Raw genomic sequence first — 14,216 nt, 5'->3', positions numbered from 1 at the left:
AGCCAAATTGTAGAACTTACTTAACGTGAGGCCTTCTGCACTCTAAATATTCTCTTTGGCGTCTGAATTTTGAGTTAATGGCTTTTAGCCTTTTTTTAAGTTGCAGTGGTTGTGAGCTTAAGGCATTAGATAGTGTGGCTTATTCAGCCGATAACTAAGTTCAAGAATTTGTACTGTAATGTTTGATCAAATAAAGAAAGTTATATGTGTTAGAGTGTAACTGACAACCGCTCATTATAGTCCCTTTCCACAATTCCAACTACCTGTCCTGTCCTGCGGGTTTAAAAGGGCGTTTCAGTTAGTTTGGCTGTAGCTAAAGTGAAGATACCAGAGAAGCAGCTCTAACGTTTCGCTTGATAGTTGATGGAAGATTTAAGAAAAATCAAGACACTTTTATAACGTTTGTCGACCTAGAAAAAGCATACTACATTGAAAAACCTCCCCCGTGAACCATGGACAATGCCGTTGGTGGGAAGGCTTGCGTGCCTCAGCGATACAGATAGCCGTACCGTAGGTGCAACCACAACGGAGGGGTATCTGTTGAGAGGCCAGGCAAACGCGTGGTTCCTGAAGAGGGGCAGCAGCCTTTTCAGTAGTTGCAGGGGCAAAAGTCTGGATGATTGACTGATCTGGCCTTCTAACACTAACCAAAACGGCCTTGCTGTGCTGGTACTGCGAACGACTGAAAGAAAGGGGAAACTACAGCCGTAATTTTTCCCGAGGGCATGCAGCTTTACTGTACGGTTAAATAATGATGGCGTCCTCTTGGGTAAAATATTCGGGAGGTAAAATAGTCCCCCCATTCGGATCTCCGGGCGGGGACTACTCAAGAGGACGTCGTTATCAGGAGAAAGAAAACTTGCGTTCAACGGATCGGAGCGTGGAATGTCAGATCCCTTAATCGGGCAGGTAGGTTAGAAAATTTAAAAAGGGGAATGGATAGGTTAAAGTTTGATATAGTGGGAATTAGTGATGTTCGGTGGCAGGAGGAACAAGACTTTTGGTCAGGCGAATACAGGATCATAAATACAAAATCAAATAGGGGTAATGCAGTAGTAGGTTTAATAATAAATAGGAAAATAGGAGTGCGGGTAAGCTACTACAAACAGCACAGTGAACGCATTATTGTGACCAAGATAGAGACACGAAGCCGACGCCTACTACGGTAGTACAAGTTTATATGCCAACTAGCTCTGCAGATGACGAAGAAATTGAAGAAATGTATGATGAAATAAAAGAAATTATTCAGATAGTGAAGGGAGACGAAAATTTAATAGGGATGGGTGACTGGATTTCGGTAGTAGGAAAAGGGAGAGAAGGACACATAGTAGGTGAATATGGATTGGGGCTAAGAAACGCAAGAGGAAGCCGCCTGGTAGAATTTTGCACAGAGCATAACTTAATCATAGCTAACACTTGGTTCAAGAATCATGAAAGAAGGTTGTATACGTGGAAGAACCCTGGAGATACTAGAAGGTTTCAGACAGATTATATAATGGTAAGACAGAGATTTAGGAACCAGATTTTAAATTGTAAGACATTTCCAGGGGCAGATGTGTACTCTGACCACAATCTATGGTTATGAACTGTAGATTAAAACTGAAGAAACTGCAAAAAGGTGGGAATTTAAGGAGATGGGGCCTGGATAAACTGACTAAACCAGAGGTTATACAGAGTTTCAGGGAGAGCATAAGGGAACAATTGACAGGAATGGGGGAAAGAAATACAGGAGAAGAAGAATGGGTAGCTTTTAGGGATGAAGTAGTGATGGCAGCAGAGGATCAAGTAGGTAAAAAGACAAGGTGTAGTAGAACTCCTTAGGTAACAGAAGAAATATTGAATTTAATTGATGAAAGGAGAAAATATAAAAATGCAGTAAATGAAGCAGGCAAAAAGGAATGCAAACGTCTCAAAAATGAGATTGACAGGAAGTGCAAAATGGCTAAGCAGGGATGGCTAGAGGACAAATGTAAGGATGTAGAGGCTTATCTCACTAGAGGGAAGATAGATACTACCTACTGGAAAATTAAAGAGATCTTTGGAGAAAAGAGAACCACTTGTATGAATATCAAGAGCTCAGATGGGAACCAAGTTCGTACCAAAGAAGGGAAAACAGAAAGGTGAATGGAGTATATAGAGGGTCTATACAAGAGCGATGTACTTGAGGACAATATTATGAAAATCGAAGAGGATGTAGATGATGATGAAATGGGAGATATAATACTGCGTGAAGAGTCTGACAGAGCAGTGAAAGATCTGAGTCGAAACAAGGCCCCGAGAGTAGACAACATTCCATTAGAACTACTGACGGCCTTAGGAGAGCCAGTACTGACGAAACTCTACCATCTGGGGAGCAAGATGTATGAGACAGGCGAAATACCCTCAGACTTCAAGATGAATATAATAATTCCAATCCCAAAGAAAGCAGGTCTTGACAGATGTGAAAATTACCGAACAATCAGTTTAATAAGCCACAGCTGCAAAATACTAACGCGAATTCTTTACAGAAGAATGGAAAAACTAGTAGAAGCCGACCTCGGGGTAGATCAGTTTGGATTCCGTAGAAATGTTGGAACACGTGAGGCAATACTGACCCTACGACTTATCTTAGAAGCTAGATTAAGGAAAGGCAAACCTACGTTTCTAGCATTTGTAGACTTAGAGAAAGCCTTTGACAATGTTGACTGGGATACTCTATTTAGAATTCTGAAGGTGGCAGGGGTAAAATACATGGAGCGAAAGGCTATTTACAATTTGTACAGAAACTAGATGGCAGTTATAAGAGTCGAGGGACATTTAAGGGAAGCAGTGGTTGGGAAGGGAGTGAGAGAGGGTTGCAGCCTATCCCCGATGTTATTCAATCTTTATATTGAGCAATCAGTGAAGGAAACAAAAGAAAAATTCGGAGTAGGTATTAAAACCCATGGAGAAGAAATAAAAACTTTGAGATTCGCCGATGACATTGTAATTCTGTCAGAGACAGCAAAGGACTTGGAAGAGCAGTTGAACGGAATGGATAGTGTTTTGAAAGGAGGATATAAGATGAACACCAACAAAAGCAAAACGAGGATAATGGAATGTAGTCGAATTAAGTCGGATGATGTTGAGGGTATTAGATTAGGAAATGAGACACTTAAAGTAGTAAAGGAATTTTGATATTTGGGGAGCAAAATAACTGATGATGGTCGAAGTAGAGAGGATATAAAATGTAGACTGGCAATGGCAAGGAAAGTGTTTCTGAAGAAGAGAAATTTGTTAACATCCAGTATTGATTTAAGTGTCAGGAAGTCGTTTCTGAAAGTATTTGTATGGAGTGTGGCCATGTATGGAAGTGAAACATGGACGATTAGTAGTTTGGACAAGAAGAGAATAGAAGCTTTCGAAATGTGGTGCTACAGAAGAATGCTGAAGATTAGACGGGTAGATCACATAACTAATGAGGAGGTATTGAATAGGATTGGGGAGAAGAGATGTTTGTGGCACAACTTGACTAGAAGAAGGGATCGGTTGGTAGGACATGTTCTGAGGCATCAAGGGATCACCAATTTAGTATTGGAGGGCAGCGTGGGAGGTAAAAATCGTAGAGGGAGACCAAGAGATGAATACACTAAGCAGATCAAAATGATGTAGGTTGCAGTAGGTACTGGGAGATGAAGAAGCTTGCATAGGATAGAGTAGCATGGAGAGCTGCATCAAACCAGTCTCAGGGCTGAAGACCACAACGACAACAACATTGAAAAAGGTTTATTATCTTTGAAATACTCAGAAAAATAGGTATAAAAAAGTAGAGTACCATACACCGATGAGCCAAAACATTACGACCACCTGTTGAATTGTGTGATGTCCCACTTTTCAAACACAGTGCAAGAGGTTTTCTGTTTGGCATGGATTCTAAAAGTACTTGACAGGACTTCACAAGTATGCGGCACCAGATGTCTACGTACAGGTCAAGCTATTCTCACAAATTACGGGATGATGGTTTACGAGCACGCAGCTGACGCCCTATATGTTTTCCATTGGGTACAGATTAAGCACATTTGCTGGCGAGACACCAATGTGAGTTCACCATAATGCTCCTCAAACCACTGTAGCACGATTCTGATCTTGTAACACGGACAATTTTCACAGCAGGGAGGGGCTTCAAGCACGACGCGATGCAGGTGTTTCGGAATAACGTTCACGTAGTTCACTGCTGCCACGATGCCTTCGATTACCACCACAGATCTCATTGAAGCCTAACTCAATGTATCCCACAGCATAATTCTGCTCTTATCAGACTGCAACTGCAGCGCGGTGCATGTTTTGTGCAGCCATTCGCCTGGATTACGCTGCGTACATCTACATCTGCATATATACTCCGCTAGCCACCAATCGGTGTGTGGCGGAGGGCACAATTCGCTCCAAACTCATAATTCTCCCCCTCCGTTCCACTTGCGGATCGTGCGACGGATAAACGACTGTCTGAACGCCTCAGTACGAGCTCTAATTTCCCTTATCTTTGAATAATGAGTATTGCGCGATTTGAAAGTTGGTGGTAATAATACATGCTCTACATCCTCGGTGAAGATCGGATTTCGGATTTCGGAATTTAGTGAGTAGCCCCTTCCGTTTAGCGCGCCGTCTATCTGCAAGTGTGTCCCACTTCAAACTTTCTATGAGATTTGTAACGCTCTCGAAATGGCTAAATATACCAGCCACGAATCTTGCCGCTCTTCTTTGGACCTTCTCAATCAGACACAACTGGTAAGTGTCCCATACAGACGAACAATAGTCTAAAACTGGACGAACTTACGTATTGTAAGCTATTTCCTTTGTTGAAGGACTGCATCGCTTCAGGATTCTACCAATAACCCGCAATCTAGAGTTCACCTTACCCGTTACTTGTGTAATCTGATGACTCAATTTGAGATCATTTCGAATAGTCCCACCCAGATACTTGACGGATGTTACCGCTTCCATAGACTGGGCATTTATTTTGTACTCGTACATTAATGGGGATTTTCGCACTTTTATACGCAGTAGGTTACACTTACTAATATAGAGAGATAACTGCCAGTCATTACAAGACGCATTAATTTTCTGGAAATCCTCATTGATTTGTTCACAACTTTCGTGTGTTACTACTTTCCTGTAGACTACAGCATCATCGGAAAACAGTCATATGCCGCTGTCGATACCATTAACCAGATCGTTTATGTAAATCGTAAAAAGCAGCGGACCTATTACGCTGCCCTGGGGCACACCTGAAGTTACGCTTGTTTCTGTTGAAGTTACCCCGTTCAGGACGTCATATTGCTCCCTGTCTGTTAGAAAACTTTCTATCCAACCGCATATGTCATCGGATAGACCGTAAGTGCGCCTACTACGGTAGTACAAGTTTATATGCCAACTAGCTCTGCAGATGACGAAGAAATTGGTGAAATGTATGATGAGATAAAAGAAATTATTCAGATAGTGAAGGGAGACGAAAATTTAATAGTCATGGGTGACTGGAATTCGAGAGTAGGAAAAGGGAGAGAAGGAAACATAGTAGGTGAATATGGGTTGGGGCTAAGAAATGAATTTGCGCAGAGCATAACTTAATCATAGCTAACACTTGGTTCAAGAATCATGAAAGAAGGTTGTATACATGGAAGAACCCTGGAGATACTATATGTATCAGATAGGTTATATAATGGTAAGACAGAGATTTAGGAACCAGGTTTTAAATTGTAAGACATTTCCAGGGTGGATTCTGACCACAATCTATTGGTTATGAATTGTAGATTAAAACTGAAGAAACTGCAAAAAGGTGGGAATTTAAGGAGATGGGACCTGGATAAACTGAAAGAATCAGAGGTTGTACATGGTTTCAGGGAGAGCATAAGGGAAAGAAATGAATATTAGAAGCAGACTAACGCAGACAAAGGCAACAATCCTCGCCAAAAACATCTACTGTCATGAAAGAAATTCCTTTGAAAGTACGCCTGTAGCACTGCACTTTATGACAGTGAATCACTGATTGCGGGAAAACCACGAGAGAAAAGAATGACTCTGTTTTAGATGTTGGTTTACAGAAAGATCCTGATAATTAAGTACACTGATAAGATAAGAAATGCGGAGGTTGTCCACAGAATCGACAAGCAAAAGACTAGAGAGCTCCGGCTAGAAGACATAAGGTGAAGGGACGTGTGTTAAGACGCTATGAAATAACGCTCATGGAACCAGAAAGAGCCGTAGAGGGTAATAACTCCACGGGACCACTGAGATTAATTGATGACGTTGGCCACATGTGCTGTTATGCGGCGACCGCTTCACCTCAGGAGAGAAATTCTTGGCAGGTCGCATCGAAGCAGACAAAGGACTAATAAGGTGCTCCTTCCATACACACCGCACGGAGCTTACGAAGCGCAAAGGTAGCTACACATGTGGATGTTGTATATTATTTTCGTAGAACTTTCCTGTCAGTATAAGTATCGTCGGGTTGTAACCTAAATTTCTGGTCATTTGGGAAAGAGGAGGGAAGGGTGCAGAAGGGGGGGAGGAGATGGAATAATAGGGCAGGCGCCGAAACTAGCGTGAAGGGAAGAGGACTGGACGTGTAGATGGGGAGTGAAAATGAGAAATTGATGGAATAAATCGTTAGTGTTCCTAAAGGAACACGAAATGAAAGTGCTAGTTGTAAATTGTCAATCACTCGTCACACTTTAATGAAGTTCCGTTTTTGTTCGTTTTCCACACGTTTCTTTAACTATTACTTTTTGTTTTGACAATTCTCTTCACGAATTAAGAGCTGCGAAGTGACGTATTTTTCTTTTTTGTTTGGGTGATGCTTTTGCTGCTAGAAACGGTCAGTGAATTTGAAGAGTCTAATGGCGTAAGGTCACGTTCTTAATTTTTCCTTTCATGTGAGTTTCAGCTTTTACTTTTCCAGCATCATAGCAGCTATTGTATTGTTCTCCTTCCTTTATAGAAGGTATGAACATTTTGTAATTTATCTCCTGTAGCGATCCATATATTACGTTGTCTATAATGTTTATCAGGTGTACACACGGTGTTTCAAAAAGATTAATGCAGTTTCACATGGCTACTTCACGTAAAATGTATTCCTACACACGAGACAGAACTAATTGGCGATTACACTTCTGTGGACAGTGACGTCACCCACAACTGGGGAATGCTACGTGTATCTGTTCTACGGGTTGCTTTGTTTTAGCCGGGAAAATTCTGAGACGCTGAAACACGGGGAAAACGGAGAAACTTTATCTCACAAACCGCGTGAAAACAATTAGTTACACAATATGACACGTGGTGAATGTAATGAGCAGGTCCCGAACGCTGTTGCTTATCTGGTCGCTTCTCAGCCCTCAGTGATAACGGTGCCACGGCTGTTTCTTATGATACTGATAGGCGGTTCTCTGGAGTTGCTGTCTTCGAACCTGAAGGTCATACATGCGAATAACATGTTCAAAAATACGTCTTATTACGTACTGAGATAAGCATATCAAGCAAGCACTTCACTGTCACTCACGGACTCTATCGGCAGATCTCTATTTGCTTTCTTTTTTACGTCTACAGTCGCAGTTTCAATAGATAACACACTGAACATGAAGCTTTGCTGGTGTTCAAGGTAATAATTTTATGAATAAAGCACAAGTGATTAAATCTATAATTGGTCATAGTAAGTACAATTTTGCCTACTAATTTATGTGCGCAGTTGATATTACTTGCTTCATCAATGAACTTACAACAAAACAAGACAAACTACAAACAAACATAAAAACACTGCAATCCAAGTAAATTCCCACTTATGAAAAAAAAACTAAGTTCACAGCGCATAGGAACAAAAACAAGTAAATATTCTTGACATGTCCATCACACAACAAGCCAATCAACAGACATTTCACCATTTTCATAAAGCTGAAGCAACACACAAAAATACATAAAACCAAGTAGATTCACAGGATCAAAAGCGTCAGTAAGAGAGGCTTACATGTTCCACAACACCACGAAGAAGCATTGCTATATTAAAAAAATAGTATACACAACTGGCAATATAGCATGAAACAATGTTGTTCGCTAGGCGATTCTGATTACAAAACTGAGGAATGAAATTCAAAAAAACATAAACAAAGTTTTGGCCACGAAGCAAAATCAAGAATCCACGATGGTCAAGTAACCACGGAAATGGCAGCAGTATACATAAGATCAAGATGCGACATCCTGACAAACTGGCTCAAATTTGGTAACAAGTGAAGATACTAGGTTTCACTCCGCTAGCTGCATCTTACAGATACTCTTCAAGAAAGATGGACCGATCGAGGCGATCCTAGGCTCTGGCAGAACTGCTGTATCTGCACTTTCCCATTTCTCCTTTTCCACTAGCCACTACACGCTATACTATTGTGAATTGATCCTCTTTGTCTCCCACTGTCCCGCAGAACAGCTCCGATTTGCATTTTTTTGGCCACAGATTTGTAACAAATTTTTATAATATCGTAAGTAAGCTTCATAAAAATGATGTATTTTTGTTTTAAAGTCTTAGCTAAATGAACAACAGGTTGTTTCAAAAAGTTTCATTCAATATCACAAGACTATATCTTCCCTGTGAACGAAGATGAATACTTTGGACTAATTTTAAACCACACATAGAGTTACAAAGCTTTTACTTTCAAAAGAACCATCCAATTTTCAAAGGTACATCTTTCACCTACATTCACCTGCAGCTTTTGCTCCTTTCTCTTGCTAGATTTAGGATCAGAGTTTTCATTTAATTCTCTTAAATGCGCAACGTGTCGAGTTGCACATACCAAAACTACGGTTCGGTGATTTTGGTACATTACATAAATGACGCAAAAATTACCGGTACTGTTGGTAGGGACAGAAACATAAAAGAATATCTTAGAGAGAAACTGAAAGCTGACGACATCTCTTTGTTCTTTTGTTTGTTTAGTATGCACATAGGCAAAGTAGAACTGCGTAACATTCAATGTTAGTCCATTATGTACATTATATAGTTATATAATGTAAATCGCATTTCATAAAAAAAAGTAGCTGATCGCGTGTCTTCTGCGCTTTTGTGTAACCAAAGAATTACATTTGATGCAAGTACAGTTAACATATACAATCATAAAAAATGGTATAATTAGTATTATTTTGTACTCAAAAGTACGTTCATCATGATCAAAGACGCAAGATTCCTGCTTTTACCGATATATACGAAAGTTGTTTAGGAATATCAGAAACACTACATACATATGTTCGAAAAAGTATTGAAACAATGTTTGATATGTTTTTGTTTTGGAATTTTTTTTATTCTATCTTTTTGTTGAGTAAGTTGCGTTTTTTAGCATTATATGATAAATATGTATTGTTTTCTTTGCTTTTACTGCAACAACCCTGTGGTTCATATTACAAATCAACATTTTCCGAGGAAAACCTGAATTACAAATTGACAATTTCAGTAAATAAACAATAAATATTGCTTACTTTTAAGTAACAGATAGGAAGATAACTATGCAGAATGAAATTGTTCGGTAGGTTACCTGGCCCTTTACGTTTCCTCACTCAATTTCTAGACGGTTCACCGCTTCCGGTTTTTAGGGGAATCTATTAAGACAACGATCGAATACACAAAGTAAACGCCCGATAGGTAAGCAACACTCGTAACGTACAGGTAATGCGGGTACGACCGTAACTGACCAAAGATACAGGGAAAACTACCATAGTCCACGCTTACTGATGACAGTCTACAGCAGCCTAAGGTAGTTTTACAACACTAGCAATGAGCCATCCATCGGACGGAGAAGAAACATTCAGACGGCAGTCAAATTCATCTCGCACTTTTGCGAGCTTGTCTGGAGTAGCTGCAAGCGTTAGTCTCGCTGTTCGGCGTCGTAGTTCATCCTTATTTGTTGGAAGTTGAGGTACCGCACATAGAAAAGGTCTTTCACAAAACAGTCACATACCGTGAGACCAGGCAGCCCCGGATGCCGCTGTTAGAATCTGAGATCCGTATGGCTCTTACAATGAATCCATTGTTCCAATGGCAGCCAGTTATTATGTGCTAATGTGCTACAGCATATTGTAAATATCGCACTAAAATTACGACATTTCTCTTTATACACAAGCCGGAAGTCGCATTAAAATGACGCCATTTCTCTTCGACTGCATGCTTGTATGCAAATAAAACGAATGAAAGCAAGTTCTGTTGCGTTCCGTCTGCAATAACTAGAAACCAGTGTTGTGCTGATGCACGTAGTCTGATGAGACGTCATACCTTCCGGCCTGTGAGTGCTACGTTGCTCACAGCACCAGGTCAGTATTATTCTTTGAAAGGTCGTGTAATGTACTGTGCAAGCATACAGTATGAGAGGTTTTTGACAGACAGTTGACGTAACGCCAGCGTGGTCGCAGGCGAATAGAAATGAACAAACTGAATAAAAGTTAATTTGGAAAGTTTCTACAGGTATCCACAGATCTGACAGTCCATCACCAATGGATATACATTAAAAGCTGATGATATTTTTCAAGAACAGACCCCGATGAAACAAAGTAAATGTTTTCTCACAACCACCCATACTTAACACTCAAGTGTGCATGTTACGATGTGTCCTTATCCACAAACTGATTATTTTGTTCATGTGTTACTGTGATGTGTGTAACGTTGTATTGTTAAATAAACTTTTGAGAAAAGAAAAAAAGGTGGTCAAGCGCACTGACTACAAATTTGTCAGCTTGAGTTCGATTCCTGCTGCTACTTTCTTTTTCATAAATTTTATTTTATTTCTCACAATGTTAAACAGTTCAATTTATATACAAAAAATTAAAAAATTCAGTTTAGTTAGGTTTACTACCCTTGTAAGTCAAAAGGCTGTAGACCACCACATTGATCAATTTTTGAACGAGCTGCTACTGCATTGTTAGGCACCTCGTCGTTGACAAATCTTTCTAAATTCGGTGTCAGTGCAATGGTGTCCCATCCTGTCGAAAAATCAAAGTCTCGGTATGGTCTCGCATTTGTGGAGAAAACTGGATCTTCAGCTGTATTTGAGCACGTGTGCGAGCTGGCAGCAGAAGGGGAATACCTTGCGGGAACCACATGAGCCTTCATATTACAACTGGCTCCAAGATAAGCTCTCGGTTTCGGTGCTTAAGTTAATACGTATTTCAAAGTTTCTAACTTTATACATGAAGAACATGTAATTTTGTGAAATCAGATGAATCTTTTTAAAAACTCCTTCTCTTGACATCGCTGCCTAGAACTCTTGCTATCTGACATCATGTGAAGCAGGGAGAATCTTGTCAAACTTGAGAAAAGTTTTGAGAGACAATATCAAAGTATTTACTACAGTAAATCTGAAAAAAGTATTTAGTAATTAACTGTAAGAGATATCAGTAACAATTATCGTCAATATGAAATTATTGCTGTTGATGTTGGAAACTGCTCGTAAGGAATTTGAGTCTGTTAAAATTACTATTTTGTATTGTTTCGCTTCTTTTCAGTCAGTGGTTGATGTTTCTTTAAACCTACATTTTTCATACAACTGTGCATTTTTGCATACTTGGTTATTTTTATTGAAAATAAATCCACACTCTACTGATAATCAATAAAAATGAGCCTATGACAGGATCCGTTCAGTTTTCCAACAGCGTCACTTTGTGTCGATGAAGTGTGGCGCACTATGTTCTGTGTGTCTCTCTCAGTTACTATACAGCGTGGTCAGTACAGCATTATAAGCTTGTGAGGGTTTTGCAAGGTAGGTTGTGCTGAGAAATAATTCAGAAAAAAATCGATGCGTTGTGCCGTTTAAGAGTTAATTTGCAGTGAAGTTAGCCAATCAGGTCGGTGCGTGCGCAGGTTCCATCGGCCCGCTAGAGATGGTGTCGCCATCCGTGTTCTTCGTTTGGTTTCCTAAAACCGAATGAAACAGCGATAAAAAAATGTACATGGGACGGTAGTAAGGATCGGATCCGGGCCAAAGGCTAAGCAGTCTTGTGCGTTATTTATTTATTGGCTTTTAGGACGTGCCCATACAGCCATCAGAATAGTGGAATGTTAACTACGACGACATGAACGCGAGAACAAACACCACCTAGATGCCGATTGCATGGGGGCTTAATTAAAAAGAAAGGACTAATATTAATGAATAAATACAATAATTTTAGTAGCTGTGTGACCCGTTACGAAGTCTCGTAACCGGTTGGCCCTGACTAGTATTAGCACGCAATCTGACTGCATAAAATAAAAATAAAGAATGGCAAGGAATTTCCATTAACACAATTGATTAATTAAGTCCCCTGCAACGATAAAAGCTACAAATCAACAAAGCACAAGTGTAACTGTTCTGTCTGTGGTAGTGTGACTCAACGTACATGTATCTGGCTCGGTTCTTTCTCAATACGACAAAATATTTTAAACGCCATTTACAGTGAACTAATTGAAAACCATAAATACTATAATTGCACATAGAAACCAGAATTACAAGTCTAATAAATGAACACGAGCCAGATGCCTTGTTGACTGTACCTGTGAGCAAGAGGCATTGTCATTAAAGAAAACTGTAATACCTTTTTACTTCATTATATATTAACGAAAATTTTCCATTACACCAGCATCATAAATCAAAAGCCCATCTCCTTTCTTAAATACACTCTGACAATTCCAACTTCTTCTATCTATACATTACACCAACCGAACAGCATCTACTCTCTCGCCCAACAGAACAACAACTGCCATCGACACCCTCTGAACTAGTACTGCACCAGTGGAGGAGGCGGAATAATACTCTTTGGCGCAATCTCTGCCGCTGTGACTCAGTGTAGCCACCTTTTATATGCCCCTCCTCCACGGGCTAGAATTTGATGGTATTTTTGGCAGCATTGGTGGTGAAAATACCACCAAATTCGTACAAAAAACACAGACAAAAATAAAAGATGATATTAATAAGTAAATATCACATAACTAAATAAATTTTGGCCTTGGACTGACCCTTCAATGACGTAATATATAAAAATACAGTAAGGAATACAAATGCTTGCATACATGTGATTTTACATAATAGTTTACGCAAGTATCATTTCTCAGAGTAGTTAAACAGTTCAATCAATGGCACCAGCAATGACAAATAGGTGCAGATAAGAGTCTCATAGGATTTCATAAACAGTAAATACACAATAAATCAGTTTACACAAATATTCACATAAAATCTTTTCACTAAAATGGCTCAAATGGCTCTGAGCACTATGGGACTTAACATCTGTGGTCATCAGTCCCCTAGAACTTAGAACTACTTAAATCTAACTAACCTAAGGACATCACACACATCCATGCCCGAGGCAGGATTCGAACCTGCGACCGTAGCGATCGCGCGGTACCAGACTGAAGCGCCTAGAACTGCTCGGCCACTATGGTCGGCTCTTTTCAGTAGTTCAACAAACAAGTAGCACTCCTCAGAGTAGTTGACAGTTCCAACAGTAGCACCCATCAATGGTAAACAGGTACAAATAGCAGTCCCATAACATTTCATCAGCAGTATTTGAACAGCTCGAACAGAGGCACCCAGCAATGGCGAGCAGGTGCAGACAGCAACAAGTGACATCTCATCAGTGGTTGAGCAGTTCTAACAGTGGCACCCAGCAATGTTGAACAAGTGCAGGTAACAGTCCATAATATTCACCAGCAATAATTAAACAGTTCATCAGATTTCATCAACAGAAATGAAACATTTCCAAGTGGCACCCACCAATGATAATAGGTGTAAGCACGAACAACAGTTTGAATGCACACACAATTTCTTTTACAAAATTATTATCAATGCCCTTACACTAAACATACAAATTATAATAAACACACAAATGATATCAGATAATTGTCATATTAACTATTGAAAATACACAAATATCAGTAAACCTATAATATTTATGGATGTCAATGCAAGCCACAACAAATAAGTAAAATAATATTTAGGAAGAAGGTCGGTACCTGTGATCCATTATCTGATATAACTTTATCAACATGACCCACTTCTTTAAGAAAATGTTTGATGAAAGCATTAGATACTGAACGAGCTGTTGCTTTGCGTAAAGGTGTAAAATACACATATTTTGATGTCAATTCCACTACTACCATAATGTACGCAAAACCATTAGTAGAACGAACCACTGGACCGAACAAATCGACTGCAGCCATCTCCTTTAATCTCGCTGGAATGATAGGAAACAACGGTGCTCTGTGA

This window comes from Schistocerca americana, chromosome 7 (genome assembly GCF_021461395.2).
Source record: "Schistocerca americana isolate TAMUIC-IGC-003095 chromosome 7, iqSchAmer2.1, whole genome shotgun sequence".
In the NCBI taxonomy this organism is placed as follows: domain Eukaryota; kingdom Metazoa; phylum Arthropoda; class Insecta; order Orthoptera; family Acrididae; genus Schistocerca; species Schistocerca americana.
This window is presented reverse-complemented; position numbering follows the sequence as displayed.